The following is a 20,654-nucleotide window of genomic DNA, read 5'->3' on the forward strand; positions in this document are numbered from 1 at the left end:
ACTTGCGTAGCCCCTTGAACGCCTACGGAGCACCGCTGGTTCCGAGGAAGAGGCCATGGAGGAAGAAGAAGAGGAGGGGGTGGAGGAGAGAGGTGTGTCACAATCAGCATTTTGGAGGCGTGGTGGCGGAACAACCTCAAACACTACTGCACCTTGTCCTGCATCCTTCCCAGCTGCCAGCAGAGTCACCCAATGCGCCGTGAAACTTAGGTAACGTCCCTGTCCATGCCTGCTGGACCATGAGTCAGCGGTAATATGCACCTTACCGCTGACCGCCCTGTCCAGCGAGGCATGGACATTGCCTTCCACATGCCGGTAGAGAGCCGGAATCGCCTTCCGTGAGAAAAAGTGGCGTTTGGGTACCTGCCACTGAGGAACCGCACATTCCACAAACTCACGGAAGGGGGCAGAGTCTACCAACTGAAAAGGCAGCAGTTGAAGTGCTAGCAATTTTGCCAAGCTAGCATTCAACCGCTGGGCATGTGGATGGCTGGGAGCAAACTTCTTTCGGCGGTGCAGCAGCTGGGGCAGGGAAATTTGCCTGGTACAATCTGACGTCGGTGTACCAAAAGCAGATTGCCCACAAGTACTTGGCTGTGACACACCTAATTCTACACCTTCATTCCTCTCACTGCAGGTCTCAGAGAGGACTGAAGGTCTAGTGGGGTTGGAAATCTCAGCTGATGAGGAGCAAGGAGAGATCCTCTTTGTTCTTTGGTGTGGGTCTTTTAGATACGCTTGCCAACGAACTGCATGGCAGGTCAACATATGTCTGGTCAAGCATGTGGTACCCAAGCGGGAGATGTTTTGGCCACGCGAGATACGCTTGAGACATATGTTGCAAATAGCAGAGGTGCGATCTGATGCACTCGTCTCAAAAAAGGCCCACACCAAAGAACTTTTTGAATAACGCGCAGAGACTGCAGCGCCCTGCACATGTGGAGCTTTGGGGTGTGATGCAGTCAATGTGCTGCCCTTAGGCTGGCCCCTGGAGGGCATCCTGCCTCGTTGGTGATGTGCCGCCGCCTCCTCCTCCTCCTCCTCCTCTCTCCTATCAGGCACCCACGTTGAGTCAGTGACCTCATCATCCCCTCCCTCCTCATCACTGGAGCAAACCTGGCAGTATGCTGCAGCAGGGGGGGCATGACTGCCAGATTGCTGTCCTTCTTGGGCACCCCCTCTGTCCGTGCTCATGTTACTGCCTTCATCGAGCTCAGTATCATCATCAGAGCCTTCCAAACGCTGGGCATCCTCCTGGAGCATGTACCCAACACTGTGGTCAAACAGTTCGAGGGAATCCTCATGAGGACATGGTGGAGCTAGGGAAGGAGTCACTGATGACATTGAGCTGAGGGAAGAGGCCGCTGCTTTGCCAGACAAAGCACCCTGGGCATGGGTGAGAGAGGATGAGGAGGATGAGGACGGCTTGGTCATCCACTCGACCAAGTCTTCCGCATGTTGCGGCTCAACACGGCCAGCTGCCGAAAAAAAGGCCAAGCGTGTCCCATGGCCACGTGCTGATGAGGATGCACCGTCTCCACGACCAGCACTAGACACAGAGCCTGCTTGCCCTCTCTTATTGGCTTGTGACTGTCTGCCTCTCCTTCTTGGCCTTCCAGACATACTAATGGCCTGTAGCTGCACTAAGCTGGGATAGAACACCTGTAATTTTCTTCAGGTAGCTTTATATACTGTAACCAGACAAGCCTGCCTGTCAGTAGGAAGATAACAGGAACGGATCTAGCTGAACACTGTGAGCAGGACGCACTGTACTAAATGTAAATAGTCTAGCTGCCTGACCGTGGTACTAATAGGATCAAATAGAACACCTGTAATTTTCTTCAGGTAGCTTTATATACTGTAACCAGACAAGCCTGCCTGTCAGTAGGAAGATAACAGGAACGGATCTAGCTGTACACTGTGAGCAGGACGCACTGTACTAAATGTAAATAGTCTAGCTGCCTGACCGTGGTACTAATAGGATCAAATAGAACACCTGTAATTTTCTTCAGGTAGCTTTATATACTGTAACCAGACAAGCCTGCCTGTCAGTAGGAAGATAACAGGAACGGATCTAGCTGAACACTGTGAGCAGGACGCACTGTACTAAATGTAAATAGTCTAGCTGCCTGACCGTGGTACTAATAGGATCAAATAGAACACCTGTAATTTTCTTCAGGTAGCTTTATATACTGTAACCAGACAAGCCTGCCTGTCAGTAGGAAGATAACAGGAACGGATCTAGCTGAACACTGTGAGCAGGACGCACTGCACTAAATGTAAATAGTCTAGAAGATAACAGGAACGGATCTAGCTGAACACTGTGAGCAGGACGCACTGCACTAAATGTAAATAGTCTAGAAGATAACAGGAACGGATCTAGCTGAACACTGTGAGCAGGACGCACTGCACTAAATGTAAATAGTCTAGAAGATAACAGGAACGGATCTAGCTGAACACTGTGAGCAGGACGCACTGCACTAAATGTAAATAGTCTAGAAGATAACAGGAACGGATCTAGCTGAACACTGTGAGCAGGACGCACTGCACTAAATGTAAATAGCAGGAACGGATCTAGCTGAACACTGTGAGCAGGACGCACTGCACTAAATGTAAATAGTCTAGAAGATAACAGGAACGGATCTAGCTGAACACTGTGAGCAGGACACACTGCACTAAATGTAAATAGCAGGAACGGCTCTAGCTGAACACTGTGAGCAGGACGCACTGCACTAAATGTAAATAGCAGGAACGGATCCAGCTGAACACTGTGAGCAGGACGCACTGCACTAAATGTAAATAACAGGAACTGATCTAGCTGAACACTGTGAGCAGGACGCACTGCACTAAATGTAAATAGTCTAGAAGATAACAGGAACGGATCTAGCTGAACACTGTGAGCAGGACGCACTGCACTAAATGTAAATAGCAGGAACGGATCTAGCTGAACACTGTGAGCAGGACGCACTGCACTAAATGTAAATAGCAGGAACGGATCTAGCTGAACACTGTGAGCAGGACGCACTGCACTAAATGTAAATAGCAGGAACAGATCTAGCTGAACACTGTGAGCAGGACGCACTGCACTAAATGTAAATAGCAGGAACGGATCTAGCTGAACACTGTGAGCAGGACGCACTGCACTAAATGTAAATAGCAGGAACGGATCTAGCTGAACACTGTGAGCAGGACGCACTGCACTAAATGTAAATAGCAGGAACGGATCTAGCTGAACACTGTGAGCAGGACGCACTGCACTAAATGTAAATAGCAGGAACGGATCTAGCTGAACACTGTGAGCAGGACGCACTGCACTAAATGTAAATTGCAGGAACGGATCTAGCTGAACACTGTGAGCAGGACGCACTGCACTAAATGTAAATAGTCTAGAAGATAACAGGAACGGATCTAGCTGAACACTGTGAGCAGGACGCACTGCACTAAATGTAAATAGCAGGAACGGATCTAGCTGAACACTGTGAGCAGGACGCACTGCACTAAATGTAAATAGTCTAGATAGAAGATAACAGGAACGGATCTAGCTAAACTGAATACAGTGTATATATATATATGCAACACCTGGGATGCATATATATACACAATACACTGTAAGTGCAGCTAACTGACTGACTGTTCTGCCTAATCTATCTAACTCAAATCAAATGACACTGTCTCTCTCTCTCTCTATCTCTCAGCACACCGGAACACACACTACACAGGGCCGCCGTGCAGGTGGCCTTATATAGTGTGGGGTGTGTACTAAATCCCCTGAGCCATAATTGGCCAAAGCCACCCTGGCTTTGGCCAATTACAGCTCTCTCTACTGACGGCGCTGTGATTGGCCAAGCATGCGGGTCATAGTGCATGCTTGGCCAATCATCAGCCAGCAATGCACTGCGATGCCGCATTGAATTATGGGCCGTGACGCGCCACACGAATTTAGCGCGAACGGCCCATATCGTTCGCAATTCGGCGAACGGGCGAACAGCCGATGTTCGAGTCGAACATGGGTTCGACTCGAACACGAAGCTCATCCCTACTTGTTCCATGTTTTGATTGTTGTAGTTGATTGTAAATACTCCCTCTAGTGGTCATCAGTTTTACAACTGTTGAGCTTAAAGTGGAACTATGGGCAAATTACATATTTGATGCAGTCTGTTAAGAGCTTTAATGCAGTAGTCTTTGTTTTATTAACTGTTGATCCTGCCAGAAAGTCCATAAAATTGTCAGCTGGACAGTGTCTGCATCCAGTCTGATGCAGCTGCTGTTTGGGTATTTTGACAGCTGCCAGAATCTATTGGTATATGGTCAGCTTGAATGGAGGAATCTCTGCTGCCAGCTATTGTATTCAAGTAGCATAGGCTGCTTGAATATCTCAACGGTAACTGCATCTGACAGGATACAGTTACTGTTCAGCCGACAATTTTCCTCCCATACCCTTTGATTTTTTACTTGCTTGCTGCACCAATCAATCATAACTTTATGACCAGCCACTTAATATTGAGTAAATCCACCTTTTGCCACCAGCCCTGGCCTGTCAAGGTAGGGACGCCACTAGACCTTTTAGGCTGGGTTCACATATATGCAAATTAGATGCATTTTTAACCACATCCAAGTCGCATGATGTGAATGTGACTGGCTTTTAATGGAGCCGGGTCACACATGTCCGGTGACGGTTTTGAAAAGGGTCCTGTGCATTTTTGGGTCCAGTTCAGGTGCGAATTCAGGGAGAAATGGGCACCTGAAACGGTGAACAGAAACCCACCGGACTCCCGTCTGCAAACCGCAGCCGCACCTGTGTGAACCCAGCCTGAAGGTACGCTGTGATATCTGGCACCAAGCCATTAGTAGCAGATTGTGGGCAAGTGGCCCTGAATGCACACTGTCAATGTTCGGGGGCCATACACCTACATCCACACGCCTGTCAAATGAGAATCCGAGGCTGCGTTCGTACAGCTGCTGCATCCCCATAGTATAGCATAGGCTGCCTGCACACAGCAATAGCCACATTAACCGCTTCAGCCCTGAAAGATTTGGCTGCTGAATGACCGGGCCATTTTTTGCGATTCGGCACTGCGTCACTTTAACTGACAAGTGCGCGGTCGCGCGGTGCTGCACCAAAACAAAATTGACGTCCCTTTTTTCCCACAAATAGAGCTGTCTTTTGGTGGTATTTGATCATCTCTGTGGTTTTTATTTTTTGCGCTATAAACAAAAAAAGAGCGTCAATTTTGAAAAAAACACAATATTTTGTACTTTTTGCTATAATAAATATCCCCCTTTTTTTTTTTAAAACTAATTTTTTCTTAGTTTAGGCTGATATGTATTCTTCTACATATTTTTGGTAATAAAAATCACAATAAGCGTATATTGATTGGTTTGCACAAAAGTTATTGCCTCTACAAAATAGGGGATAGATTTATAGCATTTTTATTATTATTATTATTATTATTATTATTATTTTTACTAGTAATGGCGGTGATCTGTGATTTTTATCGGCACTGCGACATTAGGGCAGACACATCGGACACTTGACACATTTTTGGGACCATTGGCACTTATACCGCAATCAGTGCTATAAAAATGCACTGATTACTGTAAAAATGTCACTGGCAAGGAAGAGGTTAAACACTAGGGGGTGGTCAAGGGGTTAACTGTGTTCCCTAGTGTGTGTTCTAACTGAAGGCGGGAGGGGACTCTCTAGGGGAGATGACAGTCTAGGGGAGATGACAGATCGCTGTTCATACCCTGTATGAACAGACGATCAGTCTGTTCTCCCCTCAGAGAACTGGGATCTGTGTGTTTACACACACAGATCCCGGTTCTCCATGTGTCACGAGCATCATTTTCCGGGGGCGAGCCCCTAGTGGCCACAGGGCGAAGCGGCATAACATAATGTTGTTTCGCCCTGCCGTGCCATTCTGCCGCAGTAAAAGTGCGGCGGGTGGTCGGCAAGTGGTTAAAAAAAAAAAAACACAGCACCTATGTGAATCAGCCTCATTTACACACAAAACTTTTTATTAATTCAATACAGTTTTATCTTTTACATTTAGCACGAATTTTGTAAGTTATGTTATGTTTGTGTATGTCAGTAAGGATTTTAGTGTATTTTAAGTGAAAATATTGTTTTGATATGTTTGGGGGGGGGCTGTCAAGTAGGCTGTATGGGGCCCAGTGTTTTCCAACAGCAGCCCTGCACACTGTATCACTAGAAGACCTGCCTGGTACTGTGAAGTATGGGGGACCCTATGGCACTTCCCACCTCCCTGCAATGCCATGTCACATGAGTGTGCAGAGAGCCTGCAGTAATCGGTGTATGATTTGAATGGATGCACATGCTGCTGCCTCCTGTAAAACAAACTTGTGTGTTTTTTTTGTGTTGTGCCCGTACACACGGTCGGATTTTCCGACTGAAAAAGTGCGATCGGATTGTGTTGTCGGAAGTTCCGATCGTGTGTGGGCTCCATCGGACTTTTTCTGTCGGAATTTCCGACACACAAAGTTTGAGAGCAGGCTATAAAAATTTTCCGACAACAAAATCCGATCGGTTAAATTCTGATCGTGTGTATACAAATCCGACGCACAAAGTGCCACGCATGCTCAGAATAGATTAAGAGACGAAAGCTATTGGCTACTGCCCTGTTTATCGTCCCGACGTACGTGTTTTACGTCACTGCGTTCAGAACAATCGGATTTTCCGACAACTTTGTGCGACCGTGTGTATGCAAGACAAGTTTGAGCCAACATCTGTTGGAAAAAAAATCCATGGATTTTGATGTCGGAATGTCCGATCAATGTCCGACTGTGTGTACGGGGCATTAATGTTTTTGGTTTGCGGTTCTCATACACAGTGTAATTAAAACTTTAACTTCAATTCAGTCTGTAAACAAATCTTACTTTTTCTATTGTAGCTACTAGCTAGCATGTACATTTTTTTTTTTTTTTTGTTTTATTTTTTTTTGTACAAAACAACTGAGATTTGCAAAGAAATTGTTATTAAAAACATCAAATGTTATTGCAATGTTTTAGTGGTCTGCACAAACTACATTGTAAATAAGTAATCAACAAAAGGAAAGATCTCTGCATTTTACTGATAATTTTCTGGGGAAGAAGTGAGGATTCAGCAAACCTATTATCAAAATTCTATTTTTACCAAAAAACAAAAAAAAAAAACTCGCTGACCTTAGCTGACTCACATCCATGAGTTCTTCATACTTCCTCACAATGTGACAGAGAATTAAGATGAATAAATATTTCCTCTCTTGCAATAAACAAGTACAGGTAGCTATTAAAGAATCAGCGTTTCTGTGGCTTTAAAGTGAATATATATTTTCTAGCAGAAAATATTATCTTTAGTTTATTAATATATATCATTTAGTAAATACGGACATGTATCTGTGGTCAAAATGTAAAATCATATATTCATTTCCAGATTGTATTTCAATTATTTCTAGCAATGCGCAGTAACACATGTAATCGACCCATATTTGGAGTAATTTGAAGGGAATTTGTTGGGACAGCTGTTACATCATTCAGATGAGTCTGCCATCCTGAGAAGTGGTGCTCATTGCATCTGATTGGATGCAGCCACTGTTTGGCTTATGGCAAAACTGACCTTTCATGATGTGTTGGAAGTTTCGGGTGTGTTGGGTGGATCGCTGACAACACCTTTCAATGTGACAAATCACCAGACTTGCTCTGGAGTTAAAGGGAATGCATTCACATCCACCAGATTTCATATTCTACTAGCGCAAAAATGCCTCCAGCACAATTAGAAATAGTATTGTTCAAAAGTTTTAATCATTAAAATGCATGTAAACCCTAACAAAGAACTTCTCTTATTTGTTCAATTTTTCTCACCATTAAAATCTTTTAGTTTGATGTGCAAAAAAAAAAAAAAACTATGGATCTCCTGCCTAAAATCTTGTAAGCTAATAACCATCCTATGCTTTCTCTACACTCTTATCAGTTAGATTGTTTTCATTTATAGCCTAGTACACAGCATTTGTTTCTTTTGTTTTTTTTTCGTTCAACCAAAAAAAAAAACTGACAGCTCCGTTCGGAGCCACTGTACTAACAGTCCGAGGTTAGTACAGCGATCTCCCCTGCTGAGCTATTGTGTTCTGACAGCCCCCGCCCAGATCACTTTGGTCAGCGCTTTCAGCCATTGGCTGAAAATGTTGATCAGGAGCTGGTTGGCCGCTGGTTTTCCAGCATGCACATCCGACAGAAGCTGGCCGAACGACATTCGGCCCGTGTGTACTAGGCTTAAGGGCTACAGAACATCCCCCCACCCAATCCCTTAGTTAGGAAGAAGAAAAAGAGAGGGGAAGGTTTTCTGTAGCCCTGCCCTAAGCTGTCAAAGCTGTTCCTCCATAGATACAGCATGGTGAGTGAGTGTTGGCATCTTAGGAAGTTTGTTAATGGTAGGACCACATAAAGAAAAAGGAAGTATAAAAAGAAAACCAATGCAGCCACCACATTTATGTTCTGGTGAAGCTATTTTTGTTCTTGGTTTTATATACCCTTTAAAGTGCATCTAACCGTACAGTGTGAACTCTACTCTATGGCTGTCTATTATATTGCATATAAGGTAGCCATCTATTAAAAGGATCATTAATAAAACGGTAAAAGGGCAAAGTGTTTGTGCAGAGTTCTATTTAGAAATCAGCTCACTACTCTAAACTGGTTGCTCTGTGTACTTACATCATCAGTGCTGTCCTACTAAGTAAAACAAATTATAATAGACTCGGTAGTGTACGGAGTTATTCAGTAAGCTTATTAAAAAGGGCTCTAATTCTGTGCAAAGTGCAGTGATGTAAACTCATGTTTAATGGGTATAGAGAGCACTGTACCAATTCTGTAGATCTGTGGCACTGCTAGGAATCATGTTGACCTGCTACTAATGTACCCAGGACAAGAAGCCAACACATTACATGCCTTAGGGTGGCAGGGCACACCTATAGTCAGGGAGCAAAAGTTCTCCTGTTTTGCCAAATACACTTGCAGATGTGTTTAGTCCATTCCAAGTATAAATCTCATTATATGCATGAGAGTAAATAATCTTTTATATGTATATACATTGCCTAACACTTCTAAGCAGCCATAACTTTATTTTCCAGGCATCCCAAATGAACAGGGAGTACAAAGGTCTGCCAGGTAGAGCTGTGTGGTGACAGCACCTCCTAAGCCAACATTAAACAAACACTAGAGTCCTCGGTGTCCTTGAGGTCTGCGTATTGAAACTCGGCCCACTTGACAGAATCAGTCTGAAAGCACAAGACCTCAGTCTTCTCTCCTGTTATCCACCAGCCAACAGGTATGCCAATTAAGTTATTTTACTAAAGCCAAGAGCCCTGGAATTCTAGGCATTGCCTCCATTTATTAGCCATGTTGCAGATTTTTATAACTTAACATTTATCTGTTTGTCTCATACCCTCCTGTGCTGCGTAGCCTGAAAACTGGATCACTTAAGTCATTAATGCTTTAATCAGTATGTGACCAAGTGCCAAAGGACTGGTTAAACCTTTGGATCAGGCCTTGGTTGATTCCAGGTAATGTGAATAGGTTTCTGTTCATTTAAGCTTGGAATGTAGATGTGACCTTTGACAGATTCAGTGCAGAAACTGGGAGGTCCTGGCACTGTGTGTACAGCTTCTGGACTGTCATCATACAGGTGAAAATACATTTCAACTTGTCATTCTAGGTGTAGGTCCAGAATTAAATGTGCATTACTTTAGCATATATTCTTCACGTGTTTTCTTTACTACCGGGCACACCTTTTCTTTATGGTCTAACAATAGTACAAAAGGTTAAGGTAACTAATTGTCTGCTAAATATATTCCGCATTCCTCTATGTATATATAACAAATATTAAAAAATGTAAAATATGTACTGTATGTATGTGTGTGTATATGTGTGTGTGTATATATATATATCTATATAGAGAGATAGAGAGATAGATAGAGATATATATATATATATATATAGATAGATAGATAGATAGATAGATAGATAGATAGATAGATAGATAGATAGATAGATAGATAGATAGATAGATAGATAGATAGATAGAGATATATATATATCAATTTATTTTTGAAAGAAGCTGGAGGTAAAATAAAATAATACTGTAGTACTGAACTCTTCTTAGCAACCTGGAAAAAATTACCATTATTTCCAATGATTTTAGGAGTCAATGGTCCAGCTAATTACCACTTGCTTCTCTAAAGAGTCACTATACATTCTTTTCTGCGCTGTTTCTCTAGGGTTCTGTTGTGGGTTTTTTCTAAATAGAGCTTCTTTTTATTACATATTTTATTACATATTTATAGAATGGGATGAGCTTTCTTGTTTGTTTTTTATTTATACAGTTTATATGCTAGGGTTTCCTTGAAAAGAGAGCTTTGGCCAATTGATCTCCTGCCTACAATGACCACCAATTTAAGGCCACTTCTACACTTACCTCCAATGTAAAGGGTCACAACTTTCTCTGTCTGTGTTTTTTTTTTTTTTTCCTGACCATTATTATTTCATTTAATTAATTTCATTTCTTGATTATTATTAAACCTGTTCTGTATTCTTTAAAAAATCTTCACAACCTAATGATCATGCTAATGTACTATGAGCCGCAAGTGTAATCATTTTAGTGGGGGTTACCTGAGATATAAAAATTGTCTCAGGGGTTCCTCCATGGTAAAAAATTGGAGAAAGGTTGATTTAGTCACATGCACTTTATTGAACATATTTTAAATTGTATATTTTGATAGGTGACAAACAGATAACAATCTCATTCCTAAGAGATGAACATGTTCCTTCACTGGTGTAGCTTTGGGGGAATATTGGTTGATTAGTGGTTATTTAATTGTATTTATATATTTTTCTAAGTGTTTATAAATATTCATTAAGAACATTAGGTACAAAACACATTACCATATAATGGAAAGGTATGCCATAACATAATCTGAAAAGCTACGCAGAGCCTACATGAAACAACTGGTAATAATGTTATATCAAAAGTAGACATGGGTTCACAACGTGGTAATAATAACATAGAATAAACAATTACTCAGTTCTCACACACACAACTACACATCAATTAAACAATTTATGTTTAATAATTTAATATTTAATTCATATTTAATATACATAATATTGATAATAAAGTTTGTCCTTATTGATCTTCTATTTGATGGTGTTTCTGCCAATTTAAAATAAGGTGTTTTTGCTTGGATGCAAGACTAATATTATATTTCTCAGGGTAGCTTTAGATTATTTGTCTTTCTTGGTACCTTTTAAAGATAGTAAACATTTCACATAGCATGGACAATCATAATGTGTAATATATGTTCTAGGAGTGATCACAATAGATAGATCATGTATGAAGGAATAGTATGAATTTTGAGGTTTTGCAATTTATACATATCTTCTTCTACTGCTAGGAAATGTCTTCACATTGTAAAAGGTGTCCGTGTTCCTGTGTTGTCCATTCAATATCCATAAACTCATATGTATTTTACACCATAAAGCTTGGGATGTTTTTGGATATGCTGATGATTTTGAATTTTTTTTTTACATCGCACTTACAGTTTTTACTAAATTGTACATATTCCAAAGTCTGAAGTTTTCTTTACTAAATCTGTAAGATATTTAAAAAATATGTTTTTATCCAAAGAGGTAAATAATCAGTTGGAGCATATTATATGAGCATCACAGTAGAAAACAACAAAAACATTTCCATCCACTGAACTTTTTGGTTGACTTCTGTGGTTAAATACATATTTCAATTACTCCTGGACTATTCAGGGTCTAGTTGACTTACAATTATGTTATAATAGCCAGCATCAGACATTGAATCTTATTTTTATTTTTCCATGGCATCATTGTTTTGTGACTTGCTGTGTCAAACTGCAATTTAAATATCTTCTCCAGAGGCATTTATCCAGTAAACTCTTCTGAAGCAGTTGTACATGGACTTCACATCTGATAGGACATATTGGGGTTGATTTACTAAAGGCAAATCCACTTTATACTACAAGTGCACTGAAAGTGCACTTGTACGTGCAGTCACTGTAGATCTGAGGGGAAGCTCTGAAATGAGGTAAAGCCCTGCTGATTTTATCATCCAATCATGTGCAAGCAAAAATGCTGTTTTTTATTTTCCTTGCATGTCCGCGTCAGATCTACAATGACTGCACTTCCAAGTGCACTTGTAGTGCAAAGTGGATTTACCTTTAGTAAATAACCCCCATAGTATGTCTCCCTCTTAAGTTGGGGGAGTCCAAATCATGTTACAATTATCAGCATCAAGGAACTAAAAGAACTTTTCGTGGCTCACTGTTGGCCTGTGTTTAAATATATTTATTTAATTTGTTTCTGCGTTTTCAGTAGAGACATTAGGAAATATATTCCTTAAAAAAAATAATAAGCAGAAGAATAATTGGTTGTTTCTAATATGAATTTACATGTCTGAAGATATAGTAAGGCTCTTACACACTGTATATGCCACCTCGAAGGCTCTGTTCCTGGATATTATTTTTCTCCTTCATACAATGTTTGCACTGAGGGTGGAACACTGGGGTTGTTTAGTGTCTAGTGAAACATTTACTAGAAGCAATCGACCATGAGTTTGAAGGGCATTCCATTGCCAGACTTGTTCTAAGTAACCTGGTGAGGGAAATAATCATTACTGGAAAAAACACACTTCCAACTGTATAAAGACAAGAAAAACACACACGTAACGTGCACAAAGGCAATTGTGTTTAAATATATGTCGTCTGGATATATATCTATTTTAAGCGGTGCAGTCAGGGGTACATCCTGATTAAAAACCAAACTTTAGCAAACAACTCAGGGGACAAAGCCTACCTAATGTTTGGTTCTAATTTTCCTTCAGGCTTTAATCTATTTCACATGACTGCTCTGCTAGCTAAATACTTAGACAGTCAAGGTAATAGATGCCTTTTAAAGCTCTACTTGTTCCAGCTCCGGGATCTAAATCATGATCTCGTCATATGGTAATAGCCAAACTTGGACAGTGCTCCCGAACCTTCCTCCTTCTTCATAGAACAGTAAAAGATTGAGATCTACTTGCAGGGAGATTTTCCAACTTTACAAAGTACTTCTAAGGTGTTGTGATGCGAAACTGCCCGATAATCACAAGTGATACCTGAAATAGGAGGCATCCTTTAATAGGCAATCTTATAGTTGTCAATGTCCCCTTTTTTTCTGGTTGGACTGAGACTGTAAAGTGCAAGCTATTTTGTTTTCAGGGTCCAAGCACCACCATTTCAAAGGCCCTATGCAACCACCCCTACTCTAGAGAGGGACTGTATATCATAATGTCACAAGAAGTATCAGAACCACCTAGTCTTCTGTCTGCAAGATTGTATTGAATATAAACTAATGGTAATCTATCACATAGAAAATATCCATTTCATACATTTCTTAGATTTATTTATTATTAGTACTTATATAGCACCAACCAGTTAAACAGCGCTTTACATATATATTGTACATTCACATCAGTCCCTGCCCTCAATTGGCTTACAAGTGCTCAGCCACTGTTCTGCAGTTGAAATTTGAAAGTTGAACAGTTATTATTATTATAATACAGGATTTCTATAGCGCCAACAGTTTACGCAGCGCTTTACAATATAAAAGGAGACAATACAGTTACAATACATTAAAATACAAGAGGTCTAAGAGCTTACAATCTAATAGGGTGGGGCAGGTGGTACAAAAGGTTGTAACTGGGGGGGGGGGGATGAGCTGATGGAAGTGGTAAGAGATTAGTTGGAGACTTGATAGGCTTTCCTGAAGAGATGAGTTTTCAGGGATTTTCTGATGTTAGTAAGAGTAGGGGATAGCCGGACCAGTGGAGGTAGAGAGTTCCAGAGGATGGGAGAGGCTCTGGAGAAATCCTGGAGATGAGCATGGGAGGAGGAGACGAGAGAGCTTGAGAGTAGGAGGTCTTGAGAAGAGCGCAGAGGACAATTTGGGTGATATTTGGAGACAATATTGGTGATGTAGCTCGGGGCAGAGTTGTGAATGGCTTTGTATGTTCAGGTTAGTATTTTGAATTTAATTTGTTTTGTGATTGGGAGCCAGTGTAGGGATTGGAGGAGAGGGTTGGCAGACACTGAGCGGTTGGTAAGGTGGATAAGTCTGGCAGCAGCATCAGTTCAATTTAATCATTTCAAGTAGACCCTCCAACTAGTCTGAGGTTAAAGCTGAACAGCACAGTTGAAGTACACATAAATTAATTGTCTTATCTGTCAAAAGGCCTTATTATTCCTCTCACCCGCTTAATGATATTTATACACCTTTGCCAAACAGCACAACCAGGAGTCACACCACAGTCTCTGTTAGGGCTCATTTAGACTTGTGGTTGGGGCAGAAAAAACATGCAATTGAGCTGATTTTTTTTTACCACCCCCAACCTCCCTCCCTTAAGTTGCAATAGCAGTGGACAAGGGTGTTCACATACCACAGCAAAAATGATCCCCCCTGTTGTGTTCGGCACTATGCGGTTGCTGCATGGTGGTACCACTTTTATGGGGCTAAAACTGGTGCACACAGACTCTCGGGCAGCTGTACATAGTAAACAATCAGCTTCCAGGTTTTATTGTCAAAGCCCAATTGAACAAGCTGAAATTAGAAGCTGATTGGGTTCTATACACAGCTACACCAGATTCTGCATGCACCAGATTTAGTAAATCTCCCCCACTGTCTCCTAAAGCCCCGTACACATGGGCCGAATGTCGGGTGACATTGGCAGGTTCCATAAAAACCGTCTGACATTCGGCCTGTATGTATGGCAGCCGGTCTGACTGAAGCCGGTCGTTTGGCCGGCTTCTGTAGGACAAACATGCGGAAAAACCAGCTGCCGACTGACTCCTGATCAGCGCTCTCTGCCAATAGCTTATAGGAGTGTTCTGGCGAGGGGGGGGGGGGGGGGCGTCCCCTTGTCAGAACGCAATAACTCGGTGAGGGAGATCTCTGTACTAACGTTGGATAGTCAGTGGAGCGGCTCCGACTGGAGCTAACAGTTTTTTTTCATTCCACCCGCTGGGTTAAACGGAAAAAACTCATAGTTTGTACCAGGATTTATTGCATGTTAAACACCATGTTCATTTCGCTTTTTAGAGCCATGGCAATCTTCAGACGTACACATCTAAACTAAAGCCCCATACACATGAGCTGAATGTCGGGAGACAACGGCCAGTTAAAAAAAAAAAGGCCAACATTTGGCCCGTGTAGCTGGATTCTGTATCACGAGCATGCTGGAAAACCATCAGCCGACTGGCTCCTGATCAGCGCCCTCAGCCAATGGCAGAAAGCACTTATCGGAGTGTTCAGGCGAGGGGGGGCGTCCCCTTGTCAGAACACAATAGCCCAGTGGGGAAGGTCGCTGGGCTAATGTTGGATAGTTAGTGAAGCAGCTCCGACCTGCTGACAGTTTTTTTTTTTTTTTCATTCAACCCGCTGGGTTGAACGTAAAAGAACTCATAGTGTGTACCAAGCTTTACTGTATGTCAAACGCCATGTTCATATTGCTTTTCAGAGCCATGGCGATCTTCAGACGTGCACATCTAAACTAAGGCTGCCCATAGATACTTGTTTTTATTCCAACCATCCACATGATTGAGGTGGATAGAGGAATTCTCCCTGCTGAGACATTGTATTCTGATAGTGTGGACTCTCTGCTATCAGAATAAACTGATTAGCGACTGCAGCCACTGATCGAAAAAAATGTTTTTGCTAAGATTGACGTCTGCCATACATGGATCGAAATTTGACCAGTCTCTGCTGAACCAGCCAAGTTTTGATCCATCTATGGCGAGCTTTAACCTTATGCCCTGTACACACAATTGGACATTAATCGGACATTCCAACAACAAAATCCATGGATTTTTTCCGACGGATGTTGGTTCAAACTTGTCTTGCATACACACGGTCGCACAAAGTTGTCGGAAAATCCGATCATTCTGAACACGGTGACGTAAAACATGTACGTCGGGACTATAAACGGGGCAGTAGCCAATAGCTTTCATCTCTTAGTTTATTCTGAGCATGCGTGGCACTTTGTGTGTCGGAATTGTCCACACACGGTCGGAATTTACGCGAACAGATTTTGTTGTTGGAAAATTTTATAGCCTGCTCTCAAACTTTGTGTGTGGTAAATTCCGATGGAAAAAGTCCGATGGAGCCCACACACGGTCGGAATTTCCAACAACAAGCTCCAATCGCACATATTCCGTCGGAAAGTCCGACCGTGTGTACAGGGCATTAGAGTTTATTCCATTGTTTCACCTCCCCACCAAGATCCTGCTGATTGGATAATGAAGGAGCAGCAATACACTGATAAGCCAACAACTTTGCTGTCTCTGCTCTCTAATCCACTCACCATTTTTCCTGTCAGTGCATGAATGCAGGAGAGTTTAATTGACTGAAAACACTGTCCTTCCCTTCCCTGCAGTCAGAGTCATGCTATGTAAGGGATGGCAGGAACATGATATCAGGAATGATTTATATACTCATGCTAGTTTTATGTACAAAAAAAGTTTTATGTTTAATAGAATACATAACTGCATTAAATGGTGTTTGCATATATGCTTGGAGTTTAGCTTTAAGGAAAGGATTCTGAGACCTGTTCTGTTTAAAGACTACCTGTACCGTGAATGCTAAACCCAAACAAGTAAGCAGAAAGCAGTAAACCATTCATCAGTATTGCTGTTGATCTCCCTGCAGGATGATATTGTTTATATTATTGATCTATCATGTAGGTGACTCCCCTTGTTCTGCACCTTGGCCTTTGTGTGGAGGTTGTGCCAGGTTGAGCCCATGCCACTGTTTAAAATGGCAGCGTGGGCCAGGTTTTCTGGTAAGAACACTAATGATGGAGGTGTGTGCTGCATTCATGTTAGAGCCAGAGTTAGAGGTCAGTAAACCCAACCTTACTGAGGGGCTCAGTGTGTGAAGGGAGTTGTGAGGTGCACATCGCATCGTCTTGTCCAGGTGAGGACACACAAAGGCCCGTCCTGTGAGGATGTAGCAGCGGGGAGCTGCAGGAGAAACAGTCAAGCTGACAAAGGTACAGCATTTTATTCACAAGCACTGGGACTGTGTGCTTAAAGTGGGGTTCCACTCAAATTTTTAACTTAATCTTACCCCCTTCAGTTAATTGCATAGATGTTCAAATGCCGCACGAAATTTTTTTTTATCGCTGTAATTTCCTTTTATATTGTACTTTATTGTGGCATTTCCTGTCTCTCCTCCCATGGGAGTAGGCGTGTTTGTTGCCTTTCCCCGGCGCCGCACTGTCTCCTGGGAGCTTAGTGTCAGGCTTCCCAAGATTCAGTGCGGGAACAATGATCATGCTTGTGAACAAGCTGTGAATGAACAGCATTCACCGCATCCAGGAAATCAATACTTGTGGGCTTCACATGCCCACAAGAAAGATGGAAACAGCCAGCATCACATTTTTAAAGTTCTTCTTCAGTACGAAAACAGACAGAGGCGGAAATATTACACCCAAACTGTGAGTATTATTTTGGGATTAGCAAAGTGTCTCAATGACCTAAAAAAAAAAAAAAAAATTGGTCGCTGGACTCCCACTTTAATGGTCTGGAGGACCAAGGCAGGAGGCCTGAGCAGTGAAGCTGCAAAGAGAACCGTGAGGCTGAATTCTATGTTTGTTGCAATGATGGTGAGAACCCCTGCGTGGAAAGACTTTCATTTGTTCATTTTTACTTTGTTTTAAATAAAAGTGAGCAGAAAAAGCCCTGAGAAGACACTTCTGGCTTGGAGTAAACTCACTGTTTGATGCTACCAATGAGCTACAAATTCCCCAACTTCTTGAAAGAGGCAGAGCTTTGCTTCCTTATGTCAGAGCTGCTCCCTGATGATTGTTATGATGACAGGTAGAGAGGGGCTGGAAACACAGATCCACAGAATGAATGAGGCAAAAGCAGGGGAGATCCTTGCATTGCAGGTCCTAGGATACAGCTTCCTTTCTGACAACGACAACAGTGTGTAGCACAGTAATCACATACCCAAATCTCACTTTTACTGGGGCAATGCACATAAATGATCAATTTCCATTCTGATTGATCTCTTTTACTAAGAATAATCAATCCATAGTTGACAACCCACTTGATATGTCACATGTGGGAAAGTTATGGCTATTCAATTGTTTGAGGATTCAGTAGTTTTGATCAAATCACACATCGATCATATAAGAAAATCGAAGCATGTATTGCCATGATTAGTCGCCTGAGAACAGCAGTCAGAGGCAGCAGTGCCTGAGACCAGGGCCAGGACAAGAGGTGGGTAGAAGGGGAAGCTGCCCTGGGCACAGCAGTTTACTGTATAGCAAGCTCACTCTGATACAAGGCATTTTGACAAGCGGATGACTGCTGGAGGTAGCATTTGGCTTCTTTGCCCTGGGTGCTGGATGACCTTGTGCGGTACTGCCTGAGACCCATGCTTCAGTTAAATATCTATGAGGGTTCAGAAAAAAAGTAGCTAGGAACAAAAAGTGCAATGCCTTTTTTCAGGAGTTCAAGAGAAAAGCTACATTTTCAGGGGAATTGCTTAGACACAATTCTAGCTGTTCCATATAAGATAGCAACAATTTTACTTTCTAAAGGAGTGGACTCTCTTGACTTTAGCATAGTGGTAGACAGACTGCTAATTGGAAGCTAAACAGTGGGGACCTTGAGTGGAGAGTGTGAACAAGTTTTGTTTTGGACTGCTGGTGATTGCGGGGTTGCGTTTTTAGGTTCTTTTTGGGGCTTTTCCTTGTAGCTTTTTAACACCTTTTTCTGTCACTTTTTAAACAGCTTTGTTTTTCTTTGCTTCCTTCAGCCTACTAATTAAGGGAAGTGGTTAAATGATCACAGGTGCTTGAGGCCTTATAACTTTCTGTAGAACTCATTGTGAGCCTGCTCATCTTTGAGCTTGCTGGAACTTAGACCAAGTGGAACTGGACTAAGTGATGAGGTAAAAAACCAGAGTCCATAATAGGAGGTTATAACAGGGGTCAAGTACCTGTGTAGAGTGAGTGTGTACCTATGTATTGTAAGTACATGAGTGCTGCGAGTTCACGTGGGCTATATTGAGTATTAGTGTCAGGTTGTACCTGAGTGTTGTCTGAGTAGTGTGTGTGGATTGTTAGTACGTGTGTGTGTGTGTGTGTGCAAGTGGGTCTGCGAATGCATGTTGGTCTGCGAGTACCTGTGTATTGTCTTGTTGAGTATTAGTGTCAGGAACCTAGTTGTTAGGTAATTTGGACAAGGTATAATCCCCAATCCTCATTAAATTAGTAGGTACGATGCCCGGTGGGTGTGCAGATGCAACTCGGTGTCATCTTGCGACATGTATGTGTTCCTTGATCATCCGATCGAGGGCGAATACTGCTGTGCATAATGTAAGCACATTGTTTCCCTGGAAGCCCAGGTTCTGAATCTGGGGAAGCAACTGTCAGCACTGAGAAGACCCTCCATACTAAAGGAGAGCCGGGAACGTGCACAACAGGTGCCGTCAGGGGCCAGCACAGAGGCGGGTGGAGACAAAGAGGTACAGGCACTAAAAAAGTGTAGATGGGTGACAGTCTAGAGGGGGAAGTGCCAGGGAGGCAGATCCAGGGCTGGAGCCTCCCAATAAGTACGCTCCATTAACAAAGACCTGAATCGCCAAACTGTATGTTGTCTACCGGGCGCTTGGGTTCGGCACATCACGGATCTGGTGACAGATTACTGGGAGGAGCTGAGGAAGACCCGGCTGTCATGGTGCACGCTGGCACCAATGACAAAGTCAGAGGCAGAGGGAGTGTCCTAAAGAACGATTTTATGGACTAGGGAGCTAAATTGAGGAAAAGGACCTCCCAAGGTAGTATTCTCAGGAATACTACTGGTACATGGAGCCACACCAGAAAGGCAGAGGGATTAGGGAAGTAAACAAGTGGCTGAGGAGCTGGTGTAGTAAGGAGGGGTTTGGGTTCCAGGAGGACTGGGCCGACTTCTCGGTCGATCGCCAGTACTATAGAAGGAGACAGACTGCACCTAAATGAGGAGGGTGCAGATTAGCTGGGAGTAAAGATGGCCAAAAAGTTAGAGGGGTTTTTAAACTAAACGACGGGGGGGAGGGCCCAGAGGTAAAGATAGTCAGCGTAGAAGTGCGACACCGCTGAAAGCTGAATAATGGCCTGGGCGGGAAGGGGGTGTAAGTGCCCTGTAGGCAAGTGGTTAAGTATGTAAAGAGTAAAAAGGGAGGACAGACCATACTGGCCCCATAAAGAATGAGAAAGGACATCTGGTTACAAAGGATGGGGAGATGTCGAAGAAACTGAATGTATTTTTCTCCTCCGTATTCATGAGGGAATCGGGGGGGCTTCAGTAACCAAAACTGCAGTGTTTATCCTCATATTTTTCTCCTCCGTGTTCATGAGGGAATCGGGGGGCTTCAGTAACCAAAACTGCAGTGTTTATCCTCATGACACATCACAGGAAGCACCTCCATGGTTAACAGAGGACAGAATTAACATTAACAAATCACCGGGACCAGATGGCTTGCATCTGAGGATACTTAGGGAACTCATTCAAGTAATTGCCAGACCATTGTTCCTAATTTTTACTGACAGTCTACTGACT

At 42.6% G+C, this 20,654-nt stretch overlaps 1 protein-coding gene across 4 annotated transcripts in view; it reads left to right on the top strand.

Moving 5' to 3' along the window:
- Window positions 1–20,654, top strand: part of RBM47 (RNA binding motif protein 47) — a 184,522-nt gene that overhangs the window by 74,696 nt on the left and 89,172 nt on the right. For all 4 annotated transcript variants that reach the window (XM_073608541.1, XM_073608540.1, XM_073608544.1 and 1 more), the window contains one exon: window positions 9,123–9,319. The gene's annotated coding sequence lies outside the window, so the exon portion shown is untranslated. The remainder of the gene's footprint in view (window positions 1–9,122; window positions 9,320–20,654) is intronic.

Source organism: Aquarana catesbeiana, linkage group LG01 (genome assembly GCF_042186555.1).
Source record: "Aquarana catesbeiana isolate 2022-GZ linkage group LG01, ASM4218655v1, whole genome shotgun sequence".
Lineage (NCBI taxonomy): Eukaryota > Metazoa > Chordata > Amphibia > Anura > Ranidae > Aquarana > Aquarana catesbeiana.